This window comes from Trichogramma pretiosum, unplaced genomic scaffold (assembly GCF_000599845.2).
Source record: "Trichogramma pretiosum strain Unisexual culture from Peru unplaced genomic scaffold, Tpre_2.0 scaffold6, whole genome shotgun sequence".
In the NCBI taxonomy this organism is placed as follows: Eukaryota; Metazoa; Arthropoda; class Insecta; order Hymenoptera; family Trichogrammatidae; genus Trichogramma; species Trichogramma pretiosum.
In genome coordinates, this window is record NW_019641678.1 from 357,603 (window position 1) to 378,644 (window position 21,042).

At 41.5% G+C, this 21,042-nt stretch overlaps 1 non-coding gene across 1 annotated transcript; it reads left to right on the forward strand.

Annotated features, from left to right (window-relative positions):
• Positions 1 to 19,819: 19,819 nt before the first annotated feature.
• On the forward strand, positions 19,820 to 19,891 carry Trnac-gca. Its single transcript has one exon. It is a non-coding gene; the product is annotated as a tRNA-Cys (tRNA).
• Positions 19,892 to 21,042: the final 1,151 nt, after the last annotated feature.

The window sequence follows — 21,042 nt, forward strand, 5'->3', positions numbered from 1 at the left end:
AAATTTTGGCGGGAAAAAATTTGAATTTTGGCGGGAAAATTTCAAAATTTGGCGGGAAAAAATTTGAATTTTGGCGGGAAAAAAATTTGAAATTTTGGCGGGAAATTTCAAAATTTGGCGGGAAAAATTTGAATTTTGGCGGGAAAAAAAATTTCAAATTTTGGCGGGAAAAAATTTGAATTTTGGCGGGAAAAATTTTGAATTTTGGCGGGAAAATTTCAAAATTTGGCGGGAAAAAATTTGAATTTTGGCGGGAAAAAGTTTGAATTTTGGCGGGAAAATTTCAAAATTTGGCGGGAAAAAAGTTGAATTTTGGCGGGAAAAAATTTTTGGCGGGAAAATTTCAAAATTTGGCGGGAAAAATTTTTTTGAATTTTGGCGGGAAAAATTTTTTGAATTTTGGCGGGAAATTTTCAAAATTTGGCGGGAAAAAAATTTGAAATTTTGGCGGGAAAAAATTTTTGGCGGGAAAAAAATTTGAATTTTGGCGGGAAAATTTTTGAATTCCGTTGGGAAAATTCTTTTCAAATTTGGCAGATAAATTTTCGAAAAAAAACTTGGCACTCCGTACTAGTTGTGAATATGTGTGTAAATAGTGTTACTTTACGCTACAAGGGCTATAATTAACACCCGATTCGCATCACACTCGCATACGCTCGTGCGCCAACCTCACTTCGCGTTACCAGAAAGTGCGACTTATCCATCGGAAAAGGGGGATAAATGTAAACTTAGCACAGTGCTATAAAATGTTGTACGATACTTGTTGTACAATGGGTTGTGGAGGGGACGAATTTGAGCGAGTCTGCGAGTTTTTGCAGAGTTTTGTCGACATCGCAAGCGTTCAGTAAGTCAGAGCGTAAATACGCTTGACAGTCACCAGACTGATGTATGACAAGTGACCCTGTAGAGGGTCGATGTTATTTGCTGCCCCTTAGTTTACAAGTCCTGAGAAGAACTAGTTTGGATGCAGGCTGTTGATTTGTGCAGAAGGACTGGTTGTGACCAACGGTGACCAGCTGTGACCGATGTTGACCATCATGGAGGGGATGGTCGGATGGACGATGACGTCGTTGTCGGCTCAGGCTGCTTGGCTGTCACATGACTCGTGAGAGTGGAGTGACACAAAGGCCGATCACTTTTCTGTCCAACTTGTAAAGTGGAACAGTCAAAAGTCAAAGACAAAAGTCTAACCACTTTTCTATTCCCACTTGTAACAAGTCGAACAGTCAAAAGCTGATTGAATTTAGTCGAAAGGCACTTATACTAGTACTCTGAACTCGACCTTTTCTCTTGCAGGCACGACTTTTCAATGGCGACGCGCCACCTGGCAGCCGAGTCGGAGGACGTGAGTGCGCGCTGATTGGCTAATGCCGCGAGGTGGGGACGAGTGCAGCAGTGCACGACTCGCTGCGCTCGGACCCTAAACTACGCCGTGCCAAAAAGTGTTACTTATGCCACTAGTATCGTAAAATACTATTTTGTAACTGATGTAAAACTTACATGTTTTGATAATTAAATTTTTTACATCTCATTTTGATTTTTTCAATGGTGTACCAAGAGGCACCAGAGTGATGTTTTCAAACATTTCCTTATAGTATTTACATTTTGCAATAACAGGTATTTGTTATTCATATGTTTATAACACGTTAGGATCAAATGAAATGAGAGCACATAGCACAATTGAAATAGAAAGAAGTTATTTTTATTGTAAATACTTGATTAACCCATTAACGCGCAAAAGTGCAATTTTGTGCATGAATTTTCCGTTGTAAAAAAATTATAGATAAAGTTAAAATATTTTCTTGAAAATCCATACCCAGGGGTTTTTGGGTATGCTCTTTCAGTATCCGGTGTTATTTTTGCGATAAATAAACATTATCATCGTTTATTTTGCCATTAAAAACAAAAAACGTGATTTTTTGACTCAAAATTTTTTTTCAAAGTCGATTTTCTACCTTGCCTTGCCTTCGGAGGGTTCCCATAACACCAGAAATCGTGCACTTTTTCTCTGAACCTTCAAAAAATGCGCTGCCGCGATTTTTATCTTGCCCCTATATTTCTAAAATGGCGAATTTATACCGAGCAGCGGTATAAAAATCCACTCATTTTTTACTCAGAACCTATTTTACATGCGCTAAATATGAACTCAAAAGTACAATTTGGAGTGTAAAAACTTATTTGAAATCGTTTAGAGAATACGTGTGAATTTTTTCAGAATTTTTCAGACCACTTTGAAAATTTTGCAAAATACGACCATTTCCCGGACTGTCGAAAAAATCCAAAATGTTCCAAAAAAAATCTGAAAAATTTTGAAAAAATTATTAAAAAATTCTAAAAAAAATTCACATGTATTTTTTGAACAAATTTGAACACTTTCCATTGTATGACTTTCTTTTATAAAGTCAATAATTTACAAATAAAAAATAAGACAATTTTCATATCGCTGCTCGGTATAAATTCGCCATTTTAGAAATTGTAGGGGCTAGATAAAAATCGTGGCAGCGCATTTTTTGACGGTTCAGAGAAAAAGTGCACGATTTCTGGTGTTATGGGAACCCTCCGAAGGCAAGGCAAGGTAGAAAATCGACTTTGAAAAAAAATTTTGAGTCAAAAAATCACGTTTTTTGTTTTTAATGGCAAAATAAACGATGATAATGTTTATTTATCGCAAAAATAACACCGGATACTGAAAGAGCATACCCAAAAACCCCTGGGTATGGATTTTCAAGAAAATATTTTAACTTTATCTATAATTTTTTTACAACGGAAAATTCATGCACAAAATTGCACTTTTGCGCGTTAATGGGTTAAGGGCGAGTAATACAACTTAACATTTGACAATTTATATTGTTTAAAAGCATTTAACATTCGCAAAAGACCTAGTCTTCTCTTATAACCGTTTGGCAATGACTTTAACTGTTTGTTTAGAATTTCACAACATTGCAGTTGTAATTTATTACAATTATAATTAATATGAGTAGGTTTATATTCAATTTTAGTTTCCTTCAATCGCTTGTGTTTAAGTTTTTTCTTTTCACTTTCTCTTGTGTTGTTCATTTCATTAGCCTTTTCTTTTTTTTTTTTTTAATCACCTGATTTTGAACAAATGGTTTGAGAAAATATAATTGCTTGTATACTTATTCTTTTGAGAATGTAATTTTCTCGTCTAATTATAATTTTAAATCTATTCTCTCAAAAAAATTTGTTTACTGTTTTTTGACTTTCATCTCTGACCATAACAAACTATCATAACCGCGAATTTTTGACATGTAGCAGAAAGTCGCGATGTTATACCTACAGCTTAACGAAAAATTAATAAGTTTACTAGTGTGTTCTGTGAAATTGAAATGTTTTCTTCTGTGTTTCAGACGCTGATAAAGGCGATGAGGATTGCAGTGAAAAAGGAAGTGACGAAGATCACGGTGATGGTGAAAAGGAAACTGTCGGAGACTGCGCGGTGGATGTCGTCGATGCGAGACTCCCGAGGAAGTTTACATTTCTTTTATATTGTAAAATACATTTTACTCGTTACACGAAGTTCCTACACGATGTCCATACACGCTACACGATATTGTTCGTCAATCAGAATAAAAGAGAGGACTTGTATTAAAAATGATTCGATTTTCGTTTTTCCTCAGGTCCAACTGTTCATTTCAGCAGGAGAAATGCTGGAAAAAAGTCTTTAGCCATCATCAACATTCGATTCATCATCAACGAAATTCGCCCGATGTCCATAGAGCCAAAAAGACACACGGAGAAGAATTTCGTTCTAAAATAGAAATATAATAATAATAATAATAGTAGTAATAATTATAATACTTTACTAAATTATGTTTATTGTTAGTTTTTGTAAAATGCTTCTATTGAGACTTTCATAACATTAACATTAATGAAATCAAATTGTAAGTTTGCAATGTATTGTGTAAAAATAAAAATTCTATATTACAAATACTAATTAATGATTTATTTGTGATGAACTGTGTGAAAAAATATCGATCTAATTTTCATTTTTATTTGCAATATATCGGCATTCGAAACGATTTTTACGCGGGTTGTTTTGCTTTCCGAGTTAAAAATCCGTTTGTGTTATATTATTTTTTTTTAATTCTAAAACGTCGATCCAAATTTGAATGGACAATATACTTACGTAACCGACACCTGCTGGCAATATATGAAACTAAAGACTTAACTCGTAAGGATCCAGAACGTTTTTTGAAAGTTTCGCTTTATTTACTTATAAGAGCCACGAACACCAAGGCTTCAGTATTACTTTTTCTTATTGCTAAAAATCATAAAAAATGTACTAATGATTGATTTATATTATACAAGCAAATGCTATCACCTAATTATAATACTCATTGTATACTTAAAAAACTTGCGCTCAGAGGAATTCATACAATAAAAATATGTTTTGAGTTAGCTGATTTGTAACAATAATCGAAGCAATAATTAAAAGGACCCATATGTTATACGTCGTAGTCGAACTGCTGCCTCATGGATATGTGCGAATCTAAAATGTACGAATATGAGTATAAGACGTGCTGTGCGTGCTCCGTATTCTATGTACGACACTAAAGGCTGCTTTGCGAATTTTCATATTCGTGCGCATCACATATCTGCTGTTCCTCTTGCTCAAATTATAAACGCGTACATTATATGTACGTACGGCGCGTCTCGTGCACGATTTCGAAGTCGCGCGCGCTTATAGATGTGTATGAAGAGGAACGCGTGCACACATATACAGAGAGTGAGAGGGATGGAAAAAGCGAGTAGTAAGAGTAACACACGCTGCGCGCGAGCTATGACGACGACGGCGACGGCACATACGAGCGAGAGGGACGTGTCTTCTCTGCGCGACGCTGCTGCCTGTCTGCTCATTGCCGCCAACGCCACACGCGTAGAGCTCGCGATCTTCAATTAATGAAACTCGCTGCTGCTGCAGTCGCGTCGCATGTCAAATAAATATGTCCTATTCCTATTTCGCGAGCACTAACTGCCACCGCCGCTGCCACTGCTCCTGCACTAGCTTCTTCAGCTTCTTCACTCCCTTCTCATCGTCGTCGTCGTTGTCGTGTCTATACTCCTCTCTTAGCTTTTAGCTATCTCTCTCTTGCTCTCGCTTGTCGCGAAATGAATCGTCGACGACGGTCGGTTTGATAAATCCTAACGGAATCGCGAAGTCGCTGCTCTAGGCACTCGTACTCATATATAGTATATACAAGCGTGCGCGAATCAAAAGCAACAAGCTCAAGCTTATCTGGCACATGCTGCATAGCCCTCGCTGATGCGTGGAGCTGAAGCTTGCGATTCTATATCCCCGGCCTACGTGTCTTTTGGGCTGCACCTTAATTATGCGCATCTTTCTCGCACGCGATGTTCGTCTATCGAGCGACAGCGACGATTTGCTGACTTACCGCGCAGTTATATATATGTGTTATACATTTTAAATGCATTCACGTGGTATTCGGGCGAATTTATTAAAACCGACGCTCTGTATGTATCCATTTTCCGGGGCAGCGGATGGCATCAGAGTCGTGTGTAATGCTTGGAACTCCAACTTACGACAAGATATAAAAGAGCAAGAGAATAAGAGACGTACGTGCCCCGACTTGCATCGCCTGTGCCACGATGTTTGATTAATATTTTTCTCTTCTTTTGTAGGCCACCAGAATTGCGCGGTGTAAAGGATGAAATAATCAAAAGGAGATATACACAAAGTATCGCCCGGCTGTCTGATCTAAAGACACGGCTGCTGTGTGTGTGCACTGTATGGATCAGCTGCAGGGCTGCAAGTATACGACGACTTTCTTTTTCTCGCGTAGCGCGCTGACAAGCCATGTACGCGTACGTACGCCAAAGCGAAAGATCCTTACGTCCTTAATAGCTGCCGCTGCTCCCAAAAGCACACAGGGAGATGGAGTGCAGGAGAGAAATTAAAATTGCCTAAGGAGGTATGATTTGTTTTACGGATGTATATTTAGGAACGTATATGCCTACGTATCATAGCTTCGTGCTTGCAAGCTCCTCACTGTATCCCTCGCGCCGATGCTGCGGCGAGTAAAGGCAAAGAGAGCGCACGCGAGAAAAAAAGAGAGATGCGTTGCTCTCAGCTTTTAGCTCTCTTCAGTCGAATCCCTTGAACGTTATTTGCGCCCGTAGTCGCGTGTATATGCCAGCTATTTGCAGCTTTTTCGGCCTTGTACCTTTCCTCGCTGTCTTTCTCTATTTCCCTCTCTCTGATAGTGCCTCGTTTTTTTTTTCTCGTCTTCTTTGGCTCTAGAACACGAATACCTGAAAAACGAGAGAGCAAGAAAATAACAAAATAAGTGTGTATCTGAATTAATGTAAGTGCTCGATGCTACTACACGCTTGCCTCAAGGCTGTCTATCGGATCACTCGATTCGTTTTCAACTCGAGGTACGAGTGTATCCATACGCATAAAGCTGACCTTTTTTCTCGGCTTTTCCAGCTGCTTCTTTTTTTTTGTGCAAGATCCAACAGATAACGAATAATCAGGCCTCTTTTTCACGTGTACTTCGTAAACTATACTTTCTTAAAAATATTCATCCTCTATATTTAATGCCCGAGGCGAGGAAAAAAAGCTCAGAACTTTTATCTTGCGTAAAATATATATTTGCTTATATCCATAAAAGGGACACCACCGATACCAGCAAGAATGATATTACAAAAATAGTCGCGCGGCACAGAACGAGAGACAGCACAAATATGTTAGGCACACCCGGGGTTGGCCATTTAGCGGGTGAAGGCGCTCGATTATCTTGAAAATTACCTGTAAGACAAGATTGACTTAAGTACCAGTAGCGCGCGCGTCGAAGAGGAGGGCACTGTGGGTGACTGGAAAGTGGCCGATACCACCGCTTATGCATATAGTAGCTTTGCGGAGTGGGCGAGCAAGAGAGAGAATCATTGTGCGGGTCGAATATCCCATAAGGTAGCCTCGGGGCAGTGCTGCTGCGAGAACTTGCAAATATCTATGTATAGTCGCGTCTTTGACCGTTGGCAGATACGAGCTCTCGTCGGAGCCGACAAGGAAAGGAGTTTGAGCTTCGATAAGGGGTGTCGACTGTCAAACGCCCTCGCCCACGATGTATCTACGCATACAAAGCAAAGCCGCGGTATTTCTTCGATAGACAAATCGATCTCTCTCTCTCTCTCTCTGGCTTGGGCCAAAATGTCTGTGGTCTCGGCACAATCTACACAGCGCCAGTAGCTGCTCTTATTCATCTCTCCTACTCACTCTCTCGACTTCCTGTACGTCGTGTATAACGTATATATATGCGAAGCTGCGGACAAGTGACTCGGACGATGCCTCGGGGTCCCCGAAGCTCCTCGTTGGCTTAGAGTTGCTAGAAGCGTTTAGCTTCCGTTGGCCGCACCGCGTGCAGCACCACCGTTAGTCAGATTGTATTATCGCTCAGGGCGCTCGATGCCTTAATCACTCTTTACGAGCGGAGTGAGAGAAAGAGAGAGTTGCGCGTATAATATATAGTGAATAACATTTGGTCTCGGGTATACTCGAGGAGCTTCGCGTATCGGCCGTTTATTGATCTCGACATACACCTGTGTATGCTTGGCGGTCAATGCACATGACGTAGCAATACGCGATGCAGATATTATATTCAAGACGTTTTAATTGGTGCACTCGGCCATGCGAGAAAAGCCCGAACATGTAAGAAGAAGAAAAAGAAAAATATGAACGCCTTGCCGAGCTCCCGTGGCTACGCAGGAAAACCAAATAGCGTGTAAGAAGAACGAAATTAAAGTTAATTGAGTATTCAGCGCTTGGGGATCGATGTGCCCGTACTTAGTTCCTATATGCTCTATATGTGTGTATGTATGTGTGTGAGAGAGAGAGAGAGTGGATGCACACTCGACGAGTCCGTACAAGCACAGGGCTCAGTCGAGGGTGAACATCAGATACACACACACATACCCACTCACACACAGTTGGTTCACTATTATACGCGTGAGGCGAGCGTCGAGGTTCGCGCTCTCGTTACCGTTGAATTTATTGTAATTAATTTCCCTATCTGATGTTGCTCATCGCCGCGCGACTCGAAGAGCTCGACTGAGCCAGCCGCTATATAACGCGAGCATTGCAGTACTCGCACACATACATAGGAGCTTGAACTGATATACCGGATGGACAAGACTCTCTCACTGTGCGCAATGTGTGTGCGCGAGCGAGTTTGTGTCTTACATTTAAGCGCGCCAAAGAACAAATGCCCACGAGCGAAAACTTGACTCGAGATTCTGCTTACGTACACAGGTGTAGCATTAACAAGGCTACAAGCACATTATACATAGAAATATACAAGGCAAGTACTTATTCGCACGACTCCAATGCATATACTCGTGAACACGTACGAATCGACGATCGATCAAAGCTCTTTTGCGTTTTCCAATTTTGCAGCCCCAACAGCTTTCGGTCAAAGATCTACGATCTGCAGCTTTCAGATCGACGACTTATAATCGTGGAACGATTAAATAGGAATAATATCATGCTGACTGCCACATAACAATGCGTTAACCATGCGCGCACTACTCCAGCCATACAGATCTGTCAAAAAGCTCGCAATTACTCTATCGCTCGACCTGTATTATACGCCAGCAACGTTAGCAGGCGCATTATTGAAACGATAATCGCGAGCGATGCGAGCATGAAAATGATGATCCCCGCGCGCAACCGAGTATCGAATTTCCCAAGCTTCGAGCAATCCGTGTATACGCCCGTGCGCTCACAATCATCCGGTGCGCACTCGCGCCTCAAGGCTTATACGTATATATACGCTCGCACATATATATAGACGTAAACACGTTGTTGTTGGCCGTACACTGCAGTGCACTCTCTGCGCGCGTTAAGTTCACGCTTGCGCGAGTTCATTAAAAAGAATCAGCATAGAAATTAAAACGTGACTGGCATATCAGACGCAGTTCAGCTTTACTTTTGCTGTATACGTATTATAGGGCAGCACGCACCAACGGTCACTGCACTAGATAGAAAGAGAGAGACGGAGGGATATAGATGCGCGCAATGACCGGTTTTTTTCTTCATTTTTTATTCTCTCCTTATTCGAGCGCAGTAGCAGCTCACGTTGAATGCAGAGCAAGTGAGCGTTAGTCTTCCATATAATTCATTATAATACGTTGATATCGTTGAGATATAAATCGCCATACATAGTCTCTCTTTCTCTCTCTTTCACTTGTATCGCACGCGTATCGGGCCACTCGCATCGTATAGCTCTGCACATTCGCGGTACGTATATATGCGCACATGCTCATGAGCACCTATATTACACTCACATATATGTGCACAAAACTCACATACATGCGCGCGCAGGAAACGGCGTTTATCAGCATTCATCCATCAGTTCGCGCTCACATATCCTATATATAATGCGCTAAACGCGCGCGCGCATTCTCTAAGGTTTATCCCACCGCAACAGCGCAGCGCTACAATACTCGCGCGCGACTCATTAATTCCCAAGCACATCGAGCGCCTGGGCTCGCTGCAGTTATATATATATCGAGCCACGCCGAATGGAAAGCTGTGCACCTATTGCCGCTCCAGCTACTTTTCCCCTCTGCTTTAACGCGCTGTTAGTTGCATCGGCCGCGCCGCCAACGTCTCGATGATGATAACAAAAAATGCGGAGCACCGGCCGATGATGTCTATTACCGCAGCGAACTCCACTCTTATTCTGTACGTCTACCAACCCCTGTTCGTTTTTGATGACCTTCTTAGTACAGCTCTGCATAGCTCGACGTTCGAGTCAAGGCCAGCAAATCATATAATTACCACACGCACGCTTGTGAATACGAATTTTCTCCTTCTTCCAAGTATTATAAATATACTTTAGAATAGAAAAATATTTGAGATAAATAAGGGTATTAAAAATTGTAAAAAAAATTCGAGTGTACGATAGGCCAAGCATCGACTAATTTATAAAAATGAATCGAACAGCTGGAAATACTTTTTAATATCCTTTTTTCTCTCAAGAGTGATGAATCGCGTCGTCGCGCTCGCTGGTTAATCGACAAAGAATCGTCGAACGCGCTCAGCAGAGGCCTAACAATATGCAAACACAAAGAGGGAGAAAGAGAGAGAAAGCAAAGAGTCAAGCCATGGCCTATGACGCTCGGGGCGCGACGAGCTATTCTGATTAGCCGTAAAAAAGCAGCAACCCTTTTTCGGCTTATCGTCACCCGAATAGCTCTCTCTATATACAGTCTATGCTTTAGATATACGCGCTAAGAGGAAAAGGGGGCGGTAAGGCAAGCGCAAACATCGTGAAAAAGCTCTATACTGTATAGGGCTAAAAGTGTATATGTACGGGATAGGCAAGAGTCTATATACGTATATATCCGTTATCAATCTCATTTTCCGTTATCCCTCGGCTTTGGGAGCGCGAGACAAGGCGCTGCTTCTCTTCTGGCTATAAGGGCACGTATGAATATTCATGCGCTGCTCTCATCTCAGGGCATCGGGAGCGAAAGAAAGAGTATGGCAATCAAGGGGTTAAAAAAAGTCACCGGCTGCCGATAGCATGAGCGGCCTCGTTAGCCCGGCTACGTGTCTCTGTCTACAGTATAGCGGAGCAGAGAAGCGGAGAAATTCGCATATCGGCGCGCCTACCGCATCGATACGATCCCGTCTGATTACGAGGAGCGGTGCGACGGCAGTAGCAGCAGCAGCAGCAGCAGCAGCAGATCGAGCAAAAGAAACGCACTCGAATTAGCATAGAGTAGCAGCGCGCGCGAGAGAGGTGATGCGCTACGTTTAGCTTTTAGCACCTAGGCCATCAGTCTCTGTCGCCCGATTCGAAAGAGCGGAAGCTCGAATCGGTGTGTGTGTGTGTGCGCGAGAGCTTCTAATTGTCTTGCGCCGCGCGCGTGCACGCTGCGAGTGCAGATGGATAATTCCAAAGTGAGGCGGGAGGGAGAGAGATTCGGTATATGTACGATTTGCATACACACACACACAGACACCGAGACGAGCTAGAGAGTTTCCCTAGCGCACGCGGGCGGGCAATTAGCGATTACTGATTAAGTCAAGCGCGCGCTGCTGCTCGCTCGCACTTGTTCGCTCGTTCATACACATATATATATATATCCAAGCGAGTCTATGTGTGTGTGTGTATGTCTTACCGATCCTCACGATTGATACGCTAGAGGAAAATCATGCCCAAATGCGCCTCGCCGAATATCAGCCGACTCGAGCTATTCTCCTCTCCCTCTCTCGCTGCGCCAGGTGTATTGTATGTTAATTGCAAGAGAGCGAGCGTTATCCTGCCGGTTCGACTCACCGTGTGTCTGTGTATATGCGAGAGTTATATATACGTATAAAACTGAGATTGCTGACGTAAGCCGAGACGAGAGAGAGATAGAAAGAGAGAGGCAGCCGAACGCGTATACGAACCTTTTCGAAAATTAATTAGCGCGCGCGTCTACTCGTTCGTGCTCGTTCGAGTTAGATAAACCCAAAGGCATATAAGCCTTCCATGGGTGCTCCGATGCACAGAAGCTATTACGATCGACTCGGACAATACCAGCTACGGCTTCGCGCTATCATCCCATAATTTTTATTTCATCTCTGTGCAAGGCTTCTCGCACTTGCTCTTTTATTTTTTACGAAAAATCGATCAGAAATTCTCTAATTCTACTATTACCTGCAGCGATTATTCAATTTTGCAACAAAAAACAAATAGAAATTCGTTCTCTATATAACAAGATCTATCGTAATGAAACATGTCGTTTCGATATTTGAGCTTGTTGGTTTTACCAACAGATAGACTATTGTAAATCCGTAAGTGGCAAAAAATGTCCGATTAGTAAATGTTACTACACCAAACAGTGATCTAAATCATGAACAATTGATTCTTATTTTTTATCTTTTAATTTATTTATAAATAAAGTATACATATTCCAGAAGTAGTTTATTTTGATTATACACTCGCTTATCATTGACTTACTCAAGGGCTCAAATAAGGCTTAAATGTTTTTTTTGGAAGATCAGGCATATTTAACTTATTTAATACCCCATTTGAAAGTACTTGGGTAAATAAAAATAAACATTTTCACTTTAAAAAAATACAGTAACAGTCGAAAGCTCTGTATAAAAAGTTGAAGAGAGGACACAAGCAACTTATACAAAGATCTCTGAGTGATTTTCTTGTCGTAAGAATTGCTAAAAGTCTGCCTGAGATACTTTCGTCGAATCTGGCACGCGTTATATATAATCACATCGGACTCTATCTCATTCTTCCTTTACTTGTCTATATATATTTCCAACTGATTCTCCGTCTCTCTTTCTCCTGATTAAAGCTGCCGCGTATATAGCTCACGCGAGGAGTCGGTCGGTCGGTCGGTCGAAGCTCTCTCGCTCTCTCCTCCTTCTATATAGGCAGTATTACGCGCTGAGGGCTGCTTTGGCTTATAAGTATAGTTATAGGCGGCTTTAACGATATATAGCATGGGATCTAGCGGCAGAAGTAGCAGCGGCGGCAGCGGCAGCGAAGGCGCGAGCGAAAGATATCGGAGATGGCGGAAATTTCATTTACCCCCGTCTAGGAGTTATCTAAGTGCAATACCGGCTGGCCTTAATGAAACATTCAGCTCTCGCTCGCGAGAATAGCTCAGCAATCTCGAAGGGGTGGCGGCGTCGGCGGCGTCGGCTATATAGCCTGACGTGGGTGACGACGACAACGACGGCTACGTACGAAAAGGAATGACTCCTGAGAGCTGGCAGCAGCAGCGGCGCAACTCGATGCAATTGCACGCGCTCAAAGTGCCGCTTATTTCGCAATCCGACTCGGCTGCTGCTGCTATTGCCTGCCTTGGCTACCTCGGATTTCTAACGCTCATTACGCGTATAAACACGCGAAACGCAATATTGGACTTTCGATTCGAGAAACAAGAGCTTCGCAGTAGTAGTAGTAGCAGTGGCAGCAGCAGCAGCAGGAGTCGACGCGCCGAGCGACTTAAAACGTGTAAATGCCGACCCATCGCATCGCGCTATGTAGCTCGAGCGAGGCAGCAATCAACGCGCTTTTTTCTACGCAACGAGTTTCGAGGCAACTTCATTCGCATACTTTTATATATACATACATCACGCACGTCGAATGCACTACTTTAATCTCTCCTCTCTTTCTCACTCTTATTCTCGACATTATTTCGGCGACTGGAAAGTTGCATGGAGAACCAACTGCTAAAGTATTAATCTGTCTCGAATTTACGTCTCTGACATTTAATTTCTCCACCTCTCCACTCATCCCCGCTCGAGGGACTCCGCGCCGATAAACGACACTTTTGTTCTTTTTCTTCAATTTCACCGCACGCGCGTCCAGCCAAGATTGAATTTCTATAATAGAGAATTTCAATCGGCCGCTACAATGTTAAATATAAGAACTCGAACGACTCTGTACAAATGTATACGTCGCATATAATACTGCCAGCGAGGCGAATTTCTTCGCGGAACAAATATTATTATTTACAAGTTTTGAAAGTGAGGCACGATTGCTGGTGCGTTTGTGCATGTTATATACTTGTATGCATCCTCATTAATTCCTGTCAAGCACAATAATTATTATTCGTAGGCAAGTCTGCGCTGCGCGAGTATTTCTGTGCCTATATATATTTGCGTACATTACAGCATAAACAAAGGTCGCGGGCGCTCGCGCCAAAGTACATCATTATGCAAGAAAAGCCGGTGTAAACGGAATCGCTAACGCAAATCACATCTCTTTCTCTCTCGCTCAGTCTCGCGGACGAGAATTGAAGGGTTAGCTGCTGTAGCTGCCGTCGCGGCCACGGCATTGCACTGTTACTACTCCTGCTGCTGCTGTTGCTGCTGATGCTGATGCTGTGTTTCGGCAGCTATATAACTCGCGCCCGCGCGCGTGTATATACTAAACGGAAAAATAACATCAAAAGCAAACGGCGCTGCAAAAAGAACAACAAAGAAACTCGCTACGCGCGATTCTCTCTCCGTCTCTCTCTTTCTCTCCTGGTGCATTGGTTAAGTTGCGCGAGGTAACGAGCCGACGGAAACAGACGGCAAAACGTAACGACTATAACACCAGCAGCAGTGGCAGAAACAACGACCTCGAGTGCAATTATTCTATAATGTATAGTTCGAATACTGTGGATGTATGCACGTATACACTCGGGGCTATAGCACACACTTAAATTCCGCCGAGGAAAGCGCTAGAGAATTAGTGAGCGCGCATAGCTGACGGAATGACGAAAAGGGTTGAAAAAAATTTCCAGACATAAATAATCGCGAATATTTGCTCGCAAGCGTAAGCGTCAAACGCATACATCGAAGGAATAAACATTTACCTGAAAAACGAGCGCAAATAAATAAAATTATTATTATTTTTCTTTGCAACCATTATAAGCTTCACGAAGAATCTATATAGGCAAATCGCAAGCTCGTGCAAAGCGCTCGACAGCTTAAAAGACAAGAAGTTGCATCGGAGGAGAAAAACTGTGGATATTGCGTGCGGAGAAATGTGCACATTATGTATCATTCACAGACAAGAGGAGAAACCACGAGCTTGTATAACAGGGAGAAATGATCTGATGGCTAAAACTCGAGCTATACAGAGCGTACCGAAGCATATTCCAGTTTTCGTGCCTGACTTCGCGCCTTTCGCGTCGTTTACGATTCGAGAATTTCTCGACGCGAGCTCAAAGGAGGTGGTGCCTAGCGAATTCTATGTACGGTGGATGCAAAAAAAAAGAAGAAGAAGAAGAGAGATAGAAAGAAGTACGAGTGCAAGAAGTGCAGGAGGGAAGTGAAGCGGGCCGCAGTCGCATCGTGTTATATACATAATGTTTGTATACGCGCGTGTTTAATATATCCGCTAGCTCGAATAGCAGCGTATTATACGACGGCACTGCGCCTCTTAGACTAATTGAAAAAGAGAGAGTGAGAGAGGGCGGGATAGAAATTGAAAAAATTGCGCGACTCGCGATCACAAATTGTGAGCCACTCTGTAGGTTCCGTTGTCGTTGTTGTCGTCGCCGTCGGGTGCTTGTGCACATACATATTATATACGTGTTAGGGTAGGCGTACTGTCTGATGACGAGCCCGAGCTTGAGAATTGAAGATGGAACGAATTTTTGTCTCGAGAGCGACTGCAGGCATGATATCTCTCGCGCAGCTGGTCTATTCATTTAAAAGAAGAAGAACAAGAAAAAGTCGTCAATTGTCGCGGCACAAACACGTATATCGCGTACAAAGGCACACCTATACATGTAACGTCGTGAGGGTTGATTTTTCTCAGGCTTGTATGCCGTATGCATACAGTGAGCACGGACCGCGAGTCGGCAGTGGCAACGGCACTGGTGGCTGGCAGCAGTCGTGGAACGCATTCCATTATCACCCCCAAGGCTTGTTCTTCCGCTCTCCTCGCTTGCTTTTCTTTCTATATCTCTGTGTTTCTCTGTCTCTCTCAAAATTGGTCGGCTAAGGAACTCAATGAGTCGCTTTCACCCTCGCACACGTAGTAGTAGTAGTAGTAGTAGCAGTCTGTATACGTTTAAGAACACTGGCTGCTGCTGCTGCATGATGCATCCCCTTATTTAGAAATGTTCTCGCTATGCCATAGACTACTCACACACATACACAGGGGCTTGCACATACAGAAGCATGTCTGAGCTCGGGCGTTTGTTTATAATACTCCTCCACGCGCGACGACGCCAGACAACACGACGAGCGAGAGTGAGTGAGACTGAACTGAAGCTAGCTTGCAGTAGCAGCACACAATGATGATTTAACGAAGCCGAGAAAGACTGAGATTTTTTTTTTATTCGGCTATATGCACTTCCGGTACATTAAACGATTACTCTTCTCTCTCTCGCTCTATGTTATTCTGCTGTTGCTTAGCAGTGCGAGTTGAAAGTAATTGTGTTTATGTTTCGAGCCCCCTCCCGACTATGCTGCGCGACATTTTTCCAGACAAATCACGACTGTAAGGGATTATCACTCGAGCACCGGCGAGTTAAGACGCTTTCAGCCAGACGTGCGCGCACGCCTGATGTATATTAGGACTGCAGCAGCAGCAGCAGCCCAAACCCTTGCGCGCACAAGCCCTTGTCGCGCGACTTATTTTATATTATAGTATATGTAACGCCCGCTGCAACTCGCAAACGCCTATGAATGACGATTCTTTTTTTTTTCTTTTCCCTGTACTTTCTTCTTTTTTTGCGCGAACGCACGTTGTGTTCAATGCCAAAGAGCAAGAGTGCCTATACGCGACGAGAGTTTATATGTATAACGTATATATACAAAACACTCGTTAGCGCGCGAACGAGCTTTCCGAATGACTTGGCTCCCATCTTAGATAAAGGCGGCTCTTTGAAGAATAATAATCCATGCGTCGATCAAAGTACACGCGCTCGCGTGCGAGACTTCAATACATTTTTTTCTTTTTCCTCTCTTTTTTTTTCATCAATTTGATTGCTGATCAATTTGCTAGAAAGAGTATGTGCGCGCGCCAAAAAGAGCGCGAGAGAGAGAGAAAGAGTAAGACAGGGACCGAGGGAGCAACGTCATTAAACGAGACTCAGAGCTTGAAAGAAATTCTTTGGCTTTTCTTTCGAGGCATAATTAATGAAAAGAGCATCCGTTTCGAGCAATATTTTATATGGCATACACACCCGCGCGTGCAGCCCGTGTATACAGTCGCGCACACGAGCGGGCGTAAACACACATAAATAAACGCATAAACACACCAAGAGGGGGGCTGCTAAAAGTGAGTGCAATTTAAAGGCCTCTGTGCCGCGCTGCTCGCTCTCGTATACATGTGCATTGGCGACGTGTCAACGCACCCTGCCCCCTGCCCCCCTGCCACCCGCTCGCGCCCGCGCACACGTGAATGCGAATGCATACAGAAAGGAAAAAATGAGCGCCGGCTATATGTGCTATATAGTATAAGAGGGATGGAGGGAGAGAAGCGAGTTACGTTAATCAAAAGTACCGCGAGCAGCGGCAGCGGCTCGTTACTGAGATTAAGGATGCTTTATCGCCGATATTTAATTAAATGATAAAAAAAGTTACGGTTATGAACTTTTGCTCGCGCGAAAATTCAGATGCGAATGAACGGAGAGAGAGAGAGAGAGACTGTCGTCGTCGTCGTTGTCGCGGCTCGAGCTCGAGAGAACGTCACACAAAAGAGCATGTTAAATTTTTACCCTTTCTTCTCCGTGAGACAGTCGCAAGCTTTTTAATTATTTTCTCTTGCGTTTTTTTCGCCGATAAATGCTAATGATTTCCGTGCGTAAGTGTGAACCACCCAAGTCATTAAAAAATTACTGAATCGTTGTTTTGAAGGGGTTTTGATCGTACGCAAATGAAATGACTCCTTTTCTTACTTTCGAATAACTAAATTCACCTGTACGATAAACCACGAGATGCATAAGAAAGTCATTAGTTAACGTCGATGTCGCGAACAATGTCGATTCGATGTCGAAATCTTGGCTTGAATACTTGACAGTATTTGGGAGAAAACGAGAGAGATAGAGAGAGAGAGTAATAGATAGCATTGTAATCCCCACGCCCAAGCTCCCGAGGCCATTCGGAATGAGATATTTTGGAAAGGGGTTGAGCTGCTGCTGCTGCTGCTGCTGCTGCGCTCTCGAAAGATATCGGCAGTCTGTGGATGAAATGCTTGATTTATGAATGCAAGTCTCTCTCTCTCACTCTCGATCTCGCGCGACATGCCCGTCGGCTAATGGCTGCCGAAGACTGGAGCCAACCAGACGCTTCGCTCCACTCCGTCTTTTTGCCTTCATCAATTCTTCCTATTCATTCATCCAATCTCTCAAAACTTATATATGCTATCGCTATCAATTTTTTTGCGGGAAACTAAAAGGGCTGCTGCTTTCGAATAATAAAAAGTCCCATTCCTCTTTTCAGCAGGTGGGTTACGACGACGAAGACGGTATATATAGTCCAGCAATTGGAATAACAGTAATAATGATAAATATGGAGTAAAAATTACCGAGGTGATTGCTCGAGGTTGTGCTGCACGTTGAATATCATATCATAAGTATACGCGACGCGCCTGAGTTTTGCCTCGCGGCGAGAAAATCACCCGTATATGATTTCCCGGTGCCATTCATCGGATCTTGATACTCCCGCAATCTGTGCAATCTCAATATAATTCTCCATCTCTTTCACTCGCTCTAGTGTATATAACGATCTGCAAGTACGACAGGCATGAAGAGCGAGAGATAGATAGATCGCCCTTCGGCATGAGATGAGACCGCACTTGCAAATTTCATCGGTTCTTACATTATCTCCAGTGCTATAAATGGAAAATATTTCCATCTCTCTCGCTTGTAATCGGCTACGATAGAACTATGATTAGTGGCAGAAACTTGAGGTGGAACGCCACAGACTTTATAAGAACTTTTTTCTTGGACGACGATTGTCCATTTATGAATTGAAAAATAATTTTATCAATCGTGCGTTGCACGATTATCTATGAGACACGGTTTATTGTACTTGATAAATCGGTTTTATCATTACTCGGAGTGATAAAAACCAAATAATAAATGGAATTCAAACGTCACAGAATATCTATCGAACAGAATGCGTGAATGTCATTACAACACCAATGTTTTTTTCGACCAAGCGCTGACATTACCGAAATTGACCTCGAAACACATTTTTAATATGATATTATTTACCAATACGCTGAATTTGCAAAAACAGTCCAATACAATTTAATTGATTGCAATATTTTAAACATCGATTCAACTGTGTTTCAACAATGTCAATGATTTTGATGTATGCAATCATTAAACTAAAGTGTAGGATTATGATCGAAAACAAGAATTAAATGTCACTGATATGGCAAATAAAAACATGATTGGATACATTCAAAATGTATAGAAACACTGTCCACCTAATTTGAATGTTTAATTTTAAAAAGTTACAGAGACAATCGTAAGCTAATACGATTTTGAACTTCTTTAATTGACGTAAGCCGTGAAATAATTGAAAAAAACTCATAGAAAAAATGTGTTCAAAATTTCTTTTTGATCCTCCAAATAACTTCAAAACGTATATGATAACATCAAATGAACAAGTGGAAAACACATCATGCAAATAAAACTAATGGTAAATTCAAAGCTATTGATCAGTTTTTAATGAGGATAGATTATCAATATCAGAAATGATGTAATTTTAAACTTGAATAAGGGTACCTCTATTTTTCTTTATGTAATGAGGACTTTAGAGAGATATTATTTTAGCTACTATAATACGTCTCTTTGAAAAGAAATGACTCAATTGACTCCTCAATCTTGATTTGAAGTTTTCCCATACTTCCATGTTGATCAGGTGATATGAATATTAGGTTCTATTTTATATATTATTATTATATTATTATAGTGTATGTCTTTTTCATCACATTTATTTCATGATTTTCATTTCCGAATCTTTTCAAATGAATTTCAATAAAATGTTGTATAACAAAACTTGATTTTCTTCAAATTTACGTATCCAATGATAATCTTTATTCTATAATAATCCCTGATATGTCACCGATTACAGTTTTATCACTTGAATGATTCGCTACTATTCAATAGAAATTCTTAAATTATTCAAGCTAATATATTTTGAAATATATTCAAAATATTTGCATTTACATAGTATTTCATCCAAGGTTAGTAATATTATATTGTTCTGAGTTGATCCGACTTTTAATTACCTATGAATTAAATACATACTAAATACTCTCTACAAAAAGAACATGTTCGTAAATTCCAAGCCACTCATCATCTCGGGGGTATAGCTCAGTGGTAGAGCATTCGACTGCAGATCGAGAGGTCCCCGGTTCAAACCCGGGTGCCCCCTCTCCCTCTTTTTGTTTTTATGACAATTTTTAAATATCTGAAAAATATTCTAACATTAATTAACCATCAAATTTAATTTTGCAAATTATAAATATTGATTATAAAATAATTTTTAAAAATTTTTGGGCTTTTTATAACTGCCTTTTTGATTCGAAAACGTTAGATTATATCAGATAGTAACTATTTAATTAAAATATTTCTTTATTCATTTTACCTTAGTCATTTAAATGGTCAGAATAAAATTTTCACCAAAAATTTCAGATTCATGATATTCTCGAATGAAAAAAAACCTGCCAAATTCTTCTTAATTCGTGATTGATCACGAAAGGCTTCTGAAAACTCATCTGGAGCATGTTACGATCTGAGAACAATATCAAGTCTTAATCAGTTGTCATTCAAGGCTCAATCCGTCGAACAATAGAACCGAGGTGTTAAGTCTGTGTCACCACGATTTCCTTCTTTTTTCCCCTGCCTCTTTTGCCATCGCATTTCGCAACTTGACTATCACCGAGTCTCGTGTACATATGGCTGATTCTTTGTGAAATAGCGTGACAAAAAATTTTTTTTTGATGACATGAAAAATGACATTCCTCGATTCTCTTGGATTGTAAATGGTCGTTTACTCAACAAGTTTATAGAAAAATTGACCAGGTATTTAATGAAATAGTGAGGAAAAGAAGCTCTTTGAATTATTTGGTGATGAGAATTCGGATATCAGCTTTATTAGATTTTGACTTTTATGTTTCTATTTATTCTAGCAAGCTCTTTAAGTGCTCACACCACTTTTTAGTACTTTTCTTGCGTAAAATTTAGTTGATTTCGAATAAAAAGCTCTGTGACATATTTTCCTAGGGAAATTTTTTTAATTCCCAAAAATTGTAATAAAATTTGGGAACTATTATGAAATTAAGAATAACAAATTTTTGATGTCAGCAGTGAAAAAAATGTTTTGCATTCGATTTCACAGAGAATTGTCCATATACATAATGCCAAGTTACATCGGAGCCCGAGTTCGACGTTATACGTATATAGTAATTCCAATATGGCTCGAGGCGATTTTCATGCTAGACAATGTCGAAGATTATAACCGCCCGTGCCCTTTTTCATTCTCCATCTTTCCTCTTTCGGTTTGGTATATAGAAGAACTCGAAG